Raw genomic sequence first — 16,474 nt, 5'->3', positions numbered from 1 at the left:
CACTTGAGGTCTTGCTTCACTGCTGCCACCTGTAGGAAACTGTCTGAACTTCCAGGGAGAAGTTGGTTGCATTTTTCACAATCTAATTAAAATTAGCTCCACTATTACATGTGGATCTAACACCAGCCAGTTGGAGCTCATGTCCACCAATCAAACCTTACTTGCAGAATCCTGCCAGTGATTTAAAACTAACAACACTGCGTAGTCCCCAATGTCCAGTTAACATTTCGTCTGTAAATAATAATTTAAATATTGACCAATCACACTTCGCCTTTTATAACGTTATTTGGGAGCATACAAATTCTAAAAATATCGGGCGAGTCTATTTTAGTGGCCAGGGTACAGCGAACCATACCAATACGTACGGGGTGGGTTATCAGTCTTCAATTTTACATTAAAAATTATTTATTTATTTATAAAAAAAAAAAAAAAACTAAATTAGTCTTCAGTTTTACATTACAAATTATTTATTTTATAAAATAAAACATGTTTTAAGGCATTCGTAATTCACACGAAACATGTCGTATACCCTCAGGATAATTCGGAATGTTTTCAAATTATTTTTAAATCACTGGAAGGATTCTGCAAGTAAGGTTTTGATTGGTGGACATGAGCTCCAACTGGCTGGTGTTAGATCCACATGTAATAGTGGAGCTAATTTTAATTAGATTGCATTTTTCACAGTTGTTACACCAATGACAAGTAAACCGTGGGACACGTACTCAAGTACTTCGTAATTTAAAAAGTATTTTGGTGATTTACTTTTGCACATGCTACACTATATCTTGGATCATACACTCGACATCTGTATTGGTTTTGTCCATATCAAACCAGAATTGATAATGCTGCTTAATGATATTATAGTAAGAAGTGATGTAGGGACACGTTACACCAATGACATTTGGTATACAATATGTGTTAGATCAATAGTATTTCAGGCATAGAGTGGCATGTATTGTAATCTGTTCCATTAAATATTCATATGCAATATTAATGTTAATGAAAAAATATATATATATTAAAGATTAACTTTAAAAAGTCGCCAGGACCAAAAAGTTCCATCTTCTGGAGAATGACTCTGTGAGCTTTAGGAGGATAAGGAAGTATTGTCTGGAAAGTTATAAATTAGGCAAATTTTATGTAGGGACCCTGAAATGTTTTGAAGCAAAAAAAATAAAAAAATAATTGTGATTTTTTGCAATCGGAACAGATCTGCCGGCTACGGTTTTTCGATTTAAGCCAGTGCATCACGACTAGCATATCAAAGGCTGTGGTATCTGCTATTCTGTCTGTTGGGTGGTGTATATACTGTATATAAAAGATACCTGGCTACTAACGTAGCAGGTTTGCACTCTAGACTATACATGTCAAAAGTACAAAATGTTTGACATCCAATAGCTGATGATTAATAATTCAGTATGCTCTAGTGGTGTCTTTAAACAAAACAAACTTTAACTTATCCATTAGTCCCCCTCCACCCCACCCCTCAATTAAAACAACCCAATTTTACCATAATATATATTAAAACAATTCCTCACCTAACAGCAGATCAATTACCAATCTTGGGTAATTTACAATAAATACTGGTAAGACATTTTATTATTCCTTTATTGTTATTCTTAGAATTTTCAACTTGATGGTTTCTGCCAGAGGCTACTGAGGTTAAACTTGTATACCCTAAAATCTTGGAAATTAATAGATATGTTTAGATAAATGATAGTAAAAGAACTGCTGTTTATAAATGGGCATGTGCTTGAAATGTAATGTCCTAACCCTAATTTCAAAACATTTCAAACCCATAACCACCTAGATGAGGCACTTACATCTGTTTTGTTTTTATTACCTACCCTAAATATGATTTTCTTTTGGAGACAGTAGTTTTGTTTTTCATCATTATTTTATACCCTAAATTTTAGCAAGGCATAGGCATTTTTCTTCTTGCACATGTCATCTTATATGTAGCTTTGTGCAACTTTCTAATAGAAATCAAATCACATCATCAAAGTTAAATACATTGTTCACTACTTTTCTTAATTTACTGCAATACTTTTTAATTTTATACTTTGTTTAGTCACATTGATTTTGTTTCCTGTTAAAAATGTTTTTCTAAAATTAAATTAAACTTTAAATTAATACAACGATATATAATTAAGTTACAGACTAATGTACTTCTTCAAATGGATGTGAAATACTTAACATGTTTGTTTTTATATATTTCAGCAACTGGACCAGTGGATGTGGAGTCATTGATTAGATGTCGAAAATGAGATTCTGAAGACAAACTATTAAACAAATTACATTGCATCTTGATATTGAGAACAGAATGATAGAAATAATAGAACAGTTTCAACTGATATGTGAAAGAAAAACTGGGGCAGGGGATGAAATTGCTGCTGAAAATGAAACACTTTCAACAATTTCATTTAATACAATATTTTTTTATTTTTTTTGTGTTTGACATATTGCTGCTAAGGAGTAATTCAGACTTCCAAGACTTGGGATTCAGTTTGACACCACCCATCAAATGGTAATCCTTAATTGCTCAGTTGACTACAAGTTTCGAGGATAATAATTTGGAGATGGATACATTTTTGAATAAATATATTTATCTGTACCAGATTGCATGGGGATTAATATGTAAAGACCCTCTCTCTGAGAAAAAAGAAAATGTTAGGAAGTATTCTCATAATAAATATTAAACAAATTGTGCGAACTGCAATCTGTGGTTTAGTTTCATATTATATATATATATATATAATTTTGCCTCTTTTATATATATATATATATATATATATATATATATATATATATATATATATATATATATATATATATATATATATACATGTACATTTTTTTAATTAAATTTTTATTTTGTATTTATTATTATTTTGTAGGCATGGGTTGTCTTATAATATTTATTACTATTTTTATCTGCCTATGCCTCTAGAACAGATCAACTTTGTGAGTACATTTTGTGTGACAGTAGGATAACTAATGGGCAGGGGGGGGGGGTGAGATTGGGGGGCAAAAGCTTCAAGTTTGATTCCCAACAGTTGTTGCCACAAGACATGAGTTTATAATTTATTTAAATACTGTTGTACTGGCTTAATTGGCAAATATTTTACAGACTGTCCAGATATCCTACCTTTTCATACTTTTTGGTCTTTGTCCTATTTTTCCTACTTTTTCTTCAGAATACTTAGTTTTTCCTACTTTTTTGTTTGAAAATGCCACGAATTGCTGTTAAAGTGTGCATATTCCTTGTGTTATTATAAAAGTCATCAGTTATGGGAATTATTTTAATTTTTCTTGGCAGCAAGATATATCTCCCAATTTATGACACCATATACTCTCAACATATTAAAATTACACCCTCAAAGCCAACATATTTTCCAATGATTAATATGATTATAATGTACAATGTGTATGTATGACTTCAGAATCTATAATACATTATGGAAAACTTAAATTAATCATGTTAACTCTGTTTTACTGTGCATCAGCATTCCTATGCATGTAAGTATGTATATTGATTAACCCTTATCAGGCTGCATTGTTTTTTTTTAAATTTCAAGAATTTGACCTATCATACACTTTTAATGATATCTCTCTTAATATTTGGCATATTGAAATAAAAATATACACACGTATTCTATAATGGACTGGCTACTTTACTACAATATTTTAAAATAAATAATTTTATTTATGTTACCATGGCAACAAGTACAAAGTTAAAAAGATTTGTTCTTTGATACTACTTAATAAAAAATGTATTTTCAGTTAATAAAGTTCTTGTAATATAAGACTATATCTTTATTTATTAACTATATTTATGTTTTTAATGGATTTTTCCCCTAAAAAAAAACTTTATTTGATAAAAAATGACATGAAATGATTAGTACTATCAGTTTTGTTTCATCATAATTTTCGGCATTAACTACAGTTTTAAAAGTGTTACTATTGCTACATTTTTTGTTAATTATTCTTCAAATTACACACACCTTAAGAATATTAAATGTCCTTTAAATTAATATAATGTTTATAATTTTTAAAATCTGTTACCATGGTAACCACTGCAAATTGGGTAACTGCCAAAAAGGTGAAATTGAAGCAGGTTTAATTTTACCAAAATCATTGAATAGTGTTATTATAATCCTCTGTCTGTTAACAGACCATTATACAACAAGAATGCATCTGATTAATATTAAGGTCCTGAGGTCAAAGGTCATGTACATAGTTAATAATGAAAACAGTAGTTTCCATTGGATTACATACTAAATCATTTAAGAAATTTCTTCAAACATCTTACTTATGAACTTCAAACTAGGCAAACTAATTAATGCACATATTACTTTGTAGGTCATAGATTATCAGGTCAAAGGTCAAGGTCACATTAAAAAAGGGCAATTATTGGGCATTTCTAATCAAAAAAGATGCAACTGTTGGGCATTTCTCACAAAACTTCTTACATAAATTGTTAAACAAACCGACCTAAAACTTCTACTATGCATCACCAATCTATATTTTGCTTTTGGGGTCACCAGGTCAAATGTCAAGGTCACAATGAATAGAAAGAATCAATTGTCAATGTATTTTTTATGGAACCGTTTACTTATTGACCTTAAACTTCTAACTTAAGAACTTCAAACTACGCAAACTAACTAATGCACATATTACTTTGTAGGTCATAGATTATCAGGTCAAAGGTCAAGGTTACATACAAAAGAGGCAATTGTTGGGTATTTCTAACAAAAAAGACGCAATTGTTGGGCACTTCTTACAAAAATGGCAAAGAAACTGACCTAAAACTTCTACTGTGCAACACTGATCTATATTTTGGGGTCACCGGGTCAAATGTCAAGGTCACAATGAATAGAAAGAATCAATTGTCATGGAACTGTTTAAGAAATTGACTATAAACTTCTATCTTATGAACTTAAATTAGGCAAACTAATTACTTTGTAGGTCATAGATTATCAGGTCAAAGGTCAAGGTCACATTAAAAAAGGGCAATTATTGGGCATTTCTAACCAATTAAGCAAATACCTCATTCTGATTGGCTAAGAACAATGACCTAGATTGACAATTCTTTGTAGTGTAAGCTGACTGCCTGTGTCAGAAACGTGTGTATACGCTATTGAGTTTGTTGTTAATTGATGTTGTTTTAAGTCTTCTCAGCATTAAATTTTTGATGTAAATAAACAACACTAGTAAGTAATTGTAACATAGAAGGTGTGTTTTTGATAATTAGATACTAGTAAAAAAAATATTTGTAATGAATAAACAATTATTATTTATTAATAACAAATGGAACACTAATTAATAGATGTGCTACTGAACGTTTTTTTTTTTTTTTTTTCTTCTTAGTTCATTTAATTATTATTATTAATTTTTTTTTTAACAAAACTGGCCCCATGTCTGGGAATAAGCCCACCCCATGCTAAGCTCACAATGAGTTGTCTTGGCCCCCTGGGCTTATTTCCGGTCAAATACGGTAATGAAAAAAACTATATGTCAAAATTACCAAATGTGTGACATCCAATAGCCGATGATTAACATATCAATGTGCTCTAGTGGTGTCGTTGACACCCCCCCCCCCCCCCCCACACACACACACAACAACACACCTTTTTGTTGATCTTTGCACGGACATTACTTCAAAAATAGGAAGTTGCGCTGTGACGGAACATGCTCTTAAATTTGTTTTCGCCTGTGGCGATTTTAATCGTGTTAGAGGGCCGTGTGCAGTTTAATTGCACTTAAGCCCAGATGGGCAACTTGTTACGTAATACTTCGCGCGATCGGGCATTCCAATATGCACTTAGTCCAGCTGGGGAGGCCATGTGGCGAGTAGTTACGTAATACCTCTGCGAGTGCGGTTTTTACAACCGTGATTGGCGACGATGGCGTCAGTAAGTCTGACGATCAGAGAGAAATATATCGACACTAGTAGAGTGAAATATCAGATGATAGGGGGAGGTACCGCCTTGTACCCCCAGGCCAATTCTGATTTTACAATAAATAGCTAGTTTTTAGAGATATCTAGGAGAAAACGAAAAGGAAGCTCCCAGGGAACGTAGTCCGTTGGACTTTGGTAAATATCATTTCTGCTCTGTGTATAACCTTGATGTGATTGATGTGACTTTAAATATTTTAATACTGTATTATACCAATATTCTTTAGACAGTGTCTTCGGTCATCTGACGAAGTAAATCGTAGACTTTTTGTTCTAACATTATACGAGTATTTGGTAATATAAAGCTTAGCCAGTCATCCTAGACGACCTAGGTAAACTGTAGGTTATTGTCTTTATTGTGATAAGGTACCAGTATTAATTCTGTGTTACAAGGTTACTGAATGAGTAGTTAGGGGTAATTAAAAATTAACCCGTTAGGAATAGAGCTGTAATTCCTTTATTAATTAAGTTCCCCTGGAAGCGTTCCTAAATTATCACACGTTACTGAACGAGTAGTAAGGGTTAATTAAAAATTAACCAGTTAGGAATAGAGTGGTAATTCCTTTATTAATTAACTTCTCCTGGAAGCGTTTCTCAATTATCACACGTGTGGGTGTGGTGTAACGGTGAAGTGATTCGCATATTGTGTAACTAGACACCTAGAGATTAACTAATTAAGTGATCAGTTCTGGGTTGTTATTATTGCTGTTATTAATTAACTACTACGGCTGTACTTTTGTCAGCGTAGATTAATACAGATTCCAAAGTGTATTGTGTTTTTGTTGTGTTTCTAGTGAGCTAAAAGTGCTATATATATATATATACTTTATATAAGATCGTATCTCTGATCATACCTAGAGACGAGCCATACTAGGGTTTAACAGCCTGTTACAGAGAGATCTAATAGATATAGTTAGGAGAGATATTTTCATAATCGTGTTCTATTCAGTTACGGGAATTATAGAATCCCCGTGACATGCGCATTTTAATTAATGTTTTCACTTAATTTACAATTACTGTAATAACTACTTTTGACTTACAAAGTCGTTATCAGAACAATTTTTTTAAAATAAATAATAATAATATGACGAAAAAAGTACGAAACATATGCACACCTTTGAAAAAATAAGATCGTCTGTTTAAACTCGCACAGAAGATATCGCATTGAATGTGTTGCCGAAGATCCCAAATGATATGTGTTACCGAAAATGGTTAAATCAAAAGAAAAAGTTGTATTCTTCTACCAAAAATGTATTATATCGAACAATGTAGGCCTATTACTAAAAACTACGAGGCTGTATCGAAACAGGATACACCTAATTTGCATATCCAGGTCAGACTTCTTTGTCACGTGATTCTCCATTTAACTGTCGGTCGGAAAGCCCGAAACCATGGAAATTAAATATTTTCGATGTCAGTTTTATTTTAATCTAGTGTTCACCATTAAAATAATTTATCTTTGGTGTCAAATATCATTTTGACCGCCTTTATAAAAACGAAACTACTTTTATCAGTTAGCGATGTCAATGCGATGGATTCATTTGAAGAATATAAAAATAAAACGAACAGAAAATTTTATCCCACGTTAGAGGATTATTTCCAAAAATCTTTATTCTTTTCTCAAATCTATTTAAATCTTTATCAAAACATAATAACGAAACTTTGTATCGGTTCAGGCGCGTGTGCAATTTAGGGTTTCAGGGTGGAAACCCCTCCGTATTCAAGGAAATTTTCTCTTCCTTTCCCCCCCCCCCCCCCCTCCCCCCCAATATATTTTCCGGAGCATGACCCCATAAAACTGCGCTCGTCAGAGTAAGAACCCCTCTCCCTTTCTTGTTAAAATGCCTGCATACAAGCATAACCACGTCTACTGGACTAATGCAAATGCAGCGCCTTGCCACTCCATAATTATATGTGTTGAGAATACATAACCTACCGGTAGTTTCATTTAATGTAAGAGTGATTTGATGGAAGTTGGGGAGAGAAACAGTACCGAGCGTAAATGCAGTTCACCTTTATTAGTACAACAAAAACAATTCTTCTTATTATTATTTTTTAGGCAATTCATCTTTGTGAATAGCTATATAGGCCTGTAAATCGCATGTAAAATTACACTGCATTACCGTACCATAAAGTTTAGTGATTTTTTATGAAGTACAACAATAATAACTTAGTGATTTAATGCACATCCAAACAAAAACCAACAAAAATTTAAAAAGAAGGAAAGAAGTAAAAACCCAAACCCCCAAAACAAAACAACACAACAACACTGATATTCGTTGATACATTAGCGCTACTGATATCTTTCGTGATGAAAGGAAGTGGTACTTGTGCTGTCAAATGATCCATTTTTGTAATAAATATCAACTGCTTTATAACATCAACAAATCATTTTTTTTAAATCGATTGGGAAAGGAGAAACAATGACATCACGTGATCAGCTGTCGAAAATGGCGCGAATGTCCTTTTGGGTACCAGACGTCGTCAAGTCGTTATAGTAAAACGTGTTCCATATAACTACGTTTTAGTAATATTTCGAAGTGAAACTACACTGTTCTTGTAATTCTGGTGATATAGCAATGTATGATACAGTTCGTTGTAGCATATGTGGGTAGGCCTACACTGAGGAATAAAAACTGCAACATCATAGATTAAAAACAAACTTATCTTTATTTTTTATTTATTTTTTAAATTTGCAATAAACACCCATTCTCAGCTGTCAGTTGTCTATATCTTTGAGGATTTTATGCACCTATCATCCATTAAAGGGACATTCCTGACTTTGTTGGAATGCTATAAAGTTTCCGGCTAATAAAACCTTTTTTAATTGTTAGAATGACAATTTACTTACATTTCCTTGTCCAGAATATCTCTATCTGTATATCCAATGTGTTTTTGGTCCCCCAAATGTTCGTAGTAGCTCAATATGCATTTTTGCCAAATATTTTTTCGTACGTATCAATTTATTTTTCCCTTCAACTGTCAAATAAAGTCTATTTTTAGATGGCGGATTCCCTTCGACTTGTCATGCATTTGAAGCGCATCACGTGACCTTTTTGTGACGTAGAGCACATGTAAATACCATGCTGCCTGATCATTTCGTACCCTAGTCATTTCGTACCATTGCAAAAAGTCATTTCGTACCTTAGTTAGTTCGTACCATTGTGAGAAGTCTTTCCATACCATAGTCATTTCATACCAGTATATAAAAAACGAATCGACCATAGCATGAAAGCAGTGTTTTTTTTGTTTTGTTTTTTAAATTTACTTTGACAGTTTGAAAATCAGAACACATTATTGTGCAGCATATCGTTATTGATTTACCATAACACCATCTTCCATAACACCTGTCAACTGTTATTTCCATTTTACCTGACAAGAGCCGTATTTGGTATGTACTACTAACGGCCAACTTCGATGTTTTCTGAAATTGGTTCCAATTGACCAAAGTGTGCTTTTTTTACATTCATAATTAATAAATATGCTAATAATAATAAATAAATAAATAAATATGAATAATTTTTTTCAGTTACCAGCTGAAATGGTCGAATATTACTTATTATTACTTATTATCTTATTTGTTTAAGAAATAAACAATAACAACCACTGAAAACATTGACTACCCTATCGATTACCAAATCAGCCAATTGCTCATGTTTATTACTTATACACAATGACAATATTTTTTTATTTTTTTTTGCTGATCAGAAACGCCCTTAAATTAACAACAAATTTGTTTCAGTGTATGGTACGAAATGACTTGATCTTTTTTTAGGGACAAAATTAAATATTTAATGATTTATAAAGTCAGTTGCAGGTGGTGTTTGCATCTTATATACGTAATTAGATTGGGTACGATATGACTTTCAATTTTGCAATGGTACGAAAGGACCAAATTAGGTACGAAATGACTATGGTACAAAAGCACCAAGCTACGAAATGACTGGTACGAAAGGACCAAGGTACGAAGTGACTAGCAATTGGCCGAAACGACCAGATACCCATAAAATTGCACCATCACAGTATTATGAGTATAATGCTTGGGTTGGGGCGAGTTGACTAATGGACAAAGTTCCGATCTTTCCAACATCTATAGATCTCTATAGCTATAAGTACAAGTGACCCTAACCCTAAATGCTAGAACGATCAGAAGGCTTGCCAGGCCGAAGGCAATAGAAAAGAGACAAGATCAAAAAGTTGTTGAAGTTGAAAAAAAGAAAGAAAAAAAAGAACATTATTATGAAATCTTGGAATTGTTATCGGCATCATTTTTACTTGTTTCTTTTAAAATGCGTCCATTCGTATCGCTTAGTTTAACGAAAACATTTTTTGTTATACTACTGACTTGTAGGAAACAAATGGAAAGTCGTTGGTAATCAATGATAAACGTCAATATTAAAAAATAAATAACATTAAAAACGTGCTTTCCATACGGTTCGTCCACTGGACAATTCGTCCACGGACGATTGGTCCACTCGATGACTGCATTTTTTTCATACATATTAATAGTTATTTCTTTGACATTGTAATCGTTTCTTAACATTATTTTGTGGTATACTATAACCAAAAAAGTAAAATAGAGTTAGAATTCAACATTAATATCCATTTTTTATTAACTGTTTGTATTCATTATCATGCCCCGGACGATTCGTCCACTGACGATTCGTCCACTCGCTCGTACATTATCTCGCATGTCACGATATGGTAAATAGGTAATGCAAGCCTCCGCGTCGGAAGACTTTATTTGTGTTCTCGTCATCACTGCGACCTCTGACCTTCACCTTTCCGCGAGGATTTCAAATAATCGTGTCATGGGGAATCCCGAAAGTATTGTTCTATGTAAGTATTTCAATTTCGCATTTTTCATTGATTTTTTTACACAAATGTATTACAGGTGAGTTTACTAATCCATATTACTGTCTATTTTATTAGCTTTAAAGTCAGGAATGTCCCTTTAACGTTTCCATATGTAAAAAAAATTAAAACAGTCAAACCATAGCGACGCTATGATGACGGTTCCATGTGACGTCATAATACTTGACCTAGAACGTGTTAGTCCAGCAGATATGTGACAAAATTGTGCCTTTTATGATAAAAGCATGCAACTTTGCATGATGCTAGGACATACCCTAGTGACAAAAATTAGATATAAGGACATTGCAGATTTGTCCTCTGGGAGCCATAGCGGCCATTTTTCAAAATGGCCGCCATGACTAACGCAAGATCCAATGCGAGTGTCTGAATTTACCATATTTTGTGTCCTTTTTAGAATTAATTACACTGATTTATACATATGTCCATTGTACATGATGTAGAGGTGATAATTTATACAAATTTCAGGGACAGTCCCGGAATATAAGCTAAACGACGTTATTTTTTCCCCCTCATACACGTGTGCAATCATTCATGGTCAGTGTGTCCACCAAACTGGTAGAGAGCAGTGCACTTAAGTACAGCCGCCAGTAGTAGGGGTGTATAGTAGGTGGTTACAAGTGCCTCTTAACAATGCTGACTGGCCTCGGTGGCGTCGTGGTTAGGCCATCGGTCTACAGGCTGGTAGGTACTGGGTTCGGATCCCAGTCGAGGCATGGGATTTGTAATCCAGATACCGACTCCAAACCCTGAGCGAGTGCTCTGCAAGGCTCAATGGGTAGGTGTAAACCACTTGCACCGACCAGTGATCCATAACTGGTTCAACAAAGGCCATGGTTAGTGCTATCCTGCCTGTGGGAAGCGCAAATAAAAGATCCCTTGCTGCTAATCGGAAAGAGTAGCCCATGTAGTGGCGACAGCGGATTTCATCTCAAGATCTGAGTGGTCCTTAACCATATGTCTGACGCCATATAACCGTAAATAAAATGTGTTGAGTGCGTCGTTAATAAAACATTTCTTTCTTTCTTTCTTAACAATGCCAGAAGTAACTACTGAACACTCCCCGAAGAGGTCACACTAGGCCAACAGCTACAAGCTGATGAGGAATGGCAGCCTTGAAACACTCAGAGTGCGCTCCACATCCTTTTCTACAACCATATATAATGAGTTCTCTACATGCATTGGTAGCCCTAGGCAAGGTTGTCCAAATTGGTTACCAGCTGCTTGTGTTACCTTGATGCCATCCTTATTCATTTGGTGGTGGGAGTTCTGGTGCACAAACTAGCATCTGGCCCCAACAGCGTGATGGCTGGTACATTATCCTTTTCACATACTGTAGAAGGGTTGCCTTTGTAGGAGGTATTTGATCGAGTACTCTTTTTGGGAGGGTTGAAAAGCACAGGTGGCACTTGGTGTTGTTGTTAAGGCACCAACAACTAGTGTGACTGCATTTGCTACTTTCCAGATGGCCCAACTTCCATCCTTGCCCTTAATACCGAATGAAGACAGTAAAGCCATGGAACATGGGCAATGAAAGGCACCTGTCTGAACTCAAGACATGAGATATCTCATGGACAGCCAGGTATCGAAAATGTCCAGTACCAAAAGCCACCCAGATTTCAGAGATATTGAACAGTTGCTATGGTGCCAAGACGCCAGTGTGTTCTTCACTGACAGCATCAGCTACATGAAGCAATATTCGTGTGTCTGCCTCCTCTTGGGTATATCGGGCTATACTGGTGACATCTCTTGGCTGTTTGCATAGGACATTTTGAAGATGTGTGCCAGGGCTAGAGCTGGGTGTGTAGGACGTTTCACCAAATTATGTATAAAACTTCAAACATAGTAGAAACTGAGATATTTTCAAAAATAATATCAATTATGACATAAGAATAATTTCGCCATATTAAAATAAAATTAGCCATGTGTCCAAATGACCTGGCACTGTTTCCAACAGAACTGATTTCTTGGTAAGGTAGGAAAACAGTTCAGTCTTAGTAATCCATGCCAAGTTCCAGGAATTTTACTCAATGGCTCCATGTGCCTTTTCCTCTCATGTTTCAAGTGCTTGAATTCAGACTAGTTAGGTTGTAAACATCCCAGATGGCATCATTCCTTATAGCCTATTGTAATTGTGATACCAGATATGTGAGGAAGATCTGACCTGCATATTCATGGAAATTCCTGGTTTCAACATGTTATTTACAGCTTCACCATCAAGGATGCCTACCTCAACATGAGGTCTGTTAATATTGCAATCTGATGTAATAAGCTCCTCTAGGCAGTACACAAGGGGTCAGACTCAGTTTCCCTACATGTGGCAGTGATGATGGCCAGGCTTGATTCTCATGCTAAAACAACTCATCCAAGTTGACAACCTTTACCTGACAAGCAACGTCAAGTCTGGGAAACTGAGCAGACATTTGCTGTTGTACTTTGGATTTATTTCCAACTGGATGATGTTTAAAGAGCGGCAGAAATTCTCGATTGGTTCTTGGATGGATTTCGTCTCTAAAACATGTTGTTCTTTCACAAATATTCCATACTGATCCTGTCCTAACCTCTCAAATCTGCGCATGGTATAAACAATAGCATGGTCTGCAATGTATCGGCCGTCTAGTTTCTGTAGATTATCACTACTTTCACAAAATGGATCCCTTCTATGGTATTTGTCAGTGACTTGACATCTCAAAGAAATTATTTCTGTGTTTGTTTGGTCTGTTCATGTTCCGAATTTGCTGCCTTCTTCTGGCTCATCTCCATGGATGACTCAAACTATTAGTCGAGTTATCTCTGGTCCACATACCATCCAGCACCTAAGAACTGTCGGATTCTCTATCAGGCTTATAGCTCCACCATCACCTTTCACAACAGCGTTATGTTGGGTCTAATCAATGGTAATAGCAGGGAAAAGTCTTCTTGACCATCAACCTGCCTTCTAAAATTCGGAATATAAAAGAAGATGACATTCTTTAAGTGTTACCAAATCTCTCAAATGGACTGGAATCCATCTGGCATAATTTGTGTGATGTAAGGCAAAGAAGAATGGGACAATGTTGGTTAATGTATCAATGTACAAAAGAAACTTTGTCATCTGGATTGCAGGAACAAAGATCAAGACTTTCACTTCCAGCTGAAGAACCATGAACCGAACCAAAACTAAAACTGGGGACTTGCTTTAGCTCTGATACTTCACCGCTCTTCTACAAGTCTGCGGTTGCACCATGTATATGCCTTTTGTAGGAGTATGTGCAGGCTACAAGCTGTGACTTGATGAGCTTTATGAGTGTGTGTTACATTTGTAGCTTTTAAGAAAGAATCTGCTATAACTGCAGAGGCAACTCCAGCTTGTATAAGGGCATCTGTCCAACTACTGCCATCAAATAGATCCCTTACCTCCTTAAGGGCTGTCGTATCAATATGAAGAGCACCAAAGAACACAATAAAATTGTCTTCATCGTGACTTGCTGGCCGGGACCACGAATTCGTTTATCAGTGGCATACAAAGGTTGATCCAGGGTAATTATTGCCACCTAATCAGAATTTAAGATGTATGCATGGAAAAATTGTAAAAAAAAGTTAGGTTTTTTGTTTAACGACACCACCAGAGGGCATTGATAGGCTATTGGATGTAGAACATTTGGTAATTCTGTTAAATAGTCATTGTGAGGACACCTGTTACATTTTTCAGTTAGTAGCAAATGATCTTTTTAATATACAAGTCGTGGCGCACTGGCTGGAACGAGAAATAGACCAATGGACTCACCGACAGGTAATAATTCGGAAACATTGTAAGAAGGTGCAAAATTACGACACAGTCATGACTCTTTTTTATTAGTACTGTGCGTCCTGTACTACTTATAAAACAACAAATCATATATATTGTGAATGAAAGCAATTAAAAAATCATAATTTGTTCTCTATTTGAGTTCGGTGATACTATAAATTTATAATTAAAATTCAAAAATCATTAATTAAGGAACAAATAATATAGTAAATGGGGAGAAACGCTACCCTTTCCCATAGACAATTCTCTCTCATTCAGGATATGCTCTGGGATGTTTAACAAACTACACCTCTATATGTGCAATGGACATACCTATAACTCAGTTTAATATGAACCTTGTAAATACTTGCACTATAATTATATAAGCTATTTATTGGCATAGAACATATAGACACCATAGTTTCTTAATTATTATAATTCCGTTTGGCTCATACTCCCTACATGATGTGAAAAGGCATATCCATAAATCAACGTAATTAATTGTGTAAAGAATAAAAAGTAAGCTAAATTCAAACCCCTGCATCAAGTTGTGTTGTGACCATGGCGGCCATTTTGAAAAATGGCCGCCATGGCAACTACAGGGAAAATCTGCAATGTCCCTATATCTAGAAATAACTATTTTGGTATGTTCTTACTTTATGCCAAGTTTCATGCTTTTATCATCAAAGGCACAATTCTTCTATAATTTTCACCAATCTGCTGCACTATGTATACACGTCTGCAGCACTCTACGGGTTAATTAATATAGTGTACAGTAATTTGAAATAACTGTATAACGTGACCGTTACATAAGATTCACATTATTTTTGATAGAACACAAAATACATGTACAAACTAAGCACCACATAAAAAGGTGTTTTGAGCATGAATAATGTCGCTACGTACTGTTTCAGTCCTACTTTTGTTCTACGTTTTCCTACTTTTGTCCTACATTTTCTATATTTTCCATGGGCGGATCCAAGGGGGGGGGGGGGACCAGGGGGACGCGTCCCCCCCAAAAATTGTTCAAGTGCCCTCAAAATGTCCAAGTGCCCTTTTTGTTTGTAGAATTTTTTTTTTTTTAAGTAAACAATAATTATATTGTAGATAAATGAAATCAAGATTTTCGTGTACATGCGCAAGCTTGCAGATATGTGTCTGTGTTATTGAGTCTCAATGGGGCCCCATTGAGGTTCTAACGCGAGTGACGCCAATTTACTTCATTATTGCTAGTATATTATGACGTAGAACTGTAGGAATTCATATTAATTGTAAATATCAAAACTTGTAGTAAGGTGCCCTTTTGACGAGTCAATGTGCCCTTCTTTTTTGGTCCCCCCCCCCCTAAAAATATTTCCTGGATCCGCCCATGTTTTCATTCCTAATTGTGTCCAACTTTTTCAAAAGAGTGTGCTAGACAGCCTGATTTTATAAAGAAGGGATGGGGCACCCAAACGTAAACAGTCCTAATATGTCTTGTCAGAACGGAGACGGGCCAATATGTCAGTATACATAACTGGAGGGCCAAAGATGTGGTCCCCACCAACCATGGGCGTATAGGGACTCTTTGATTTAGGGGGGCTGGAGGGGTTGATTTGCCTGACATTTTACCCAGATAAAAACTGCCCGAATTTTTCCCACTGTTTTGCCCGAATTTGGGGGGGGGGGGGGGGGGCAATTGCCCATGCCACCAACCCACCCTCTGGCTACGCCATTTGTGGGGGTTTTGGGGGGGTTTTCGTGTATGGCTTTGGTTTCATAAATAGGGCAAGTGCCGTATATCCGTTGATTCAAGCTGTGCAGCTATGTAAGAATACACCCCCATAAACATCGCAATCCCACACTCTAAACCACTGCCTGCATAATTTTGGCACAGG

Source organism: Gigantopelta aegis, chromosome 10 (assembly GCF_016097555.1).
Source record: "Gigantopelta aegis isolate Gae_Host chromosome 10, Gae_host_genome, whole genome shotgun sequence".
Lineage (NCBI taxonomy): Eukaryota > Metazoa > Mollusca > Gastropoda > Neomphalida > Peltospiridae > Gigantopelta > Gigantopelta aegis.
Note: the sequence above shows the minus strand (reverse complement) of the source record.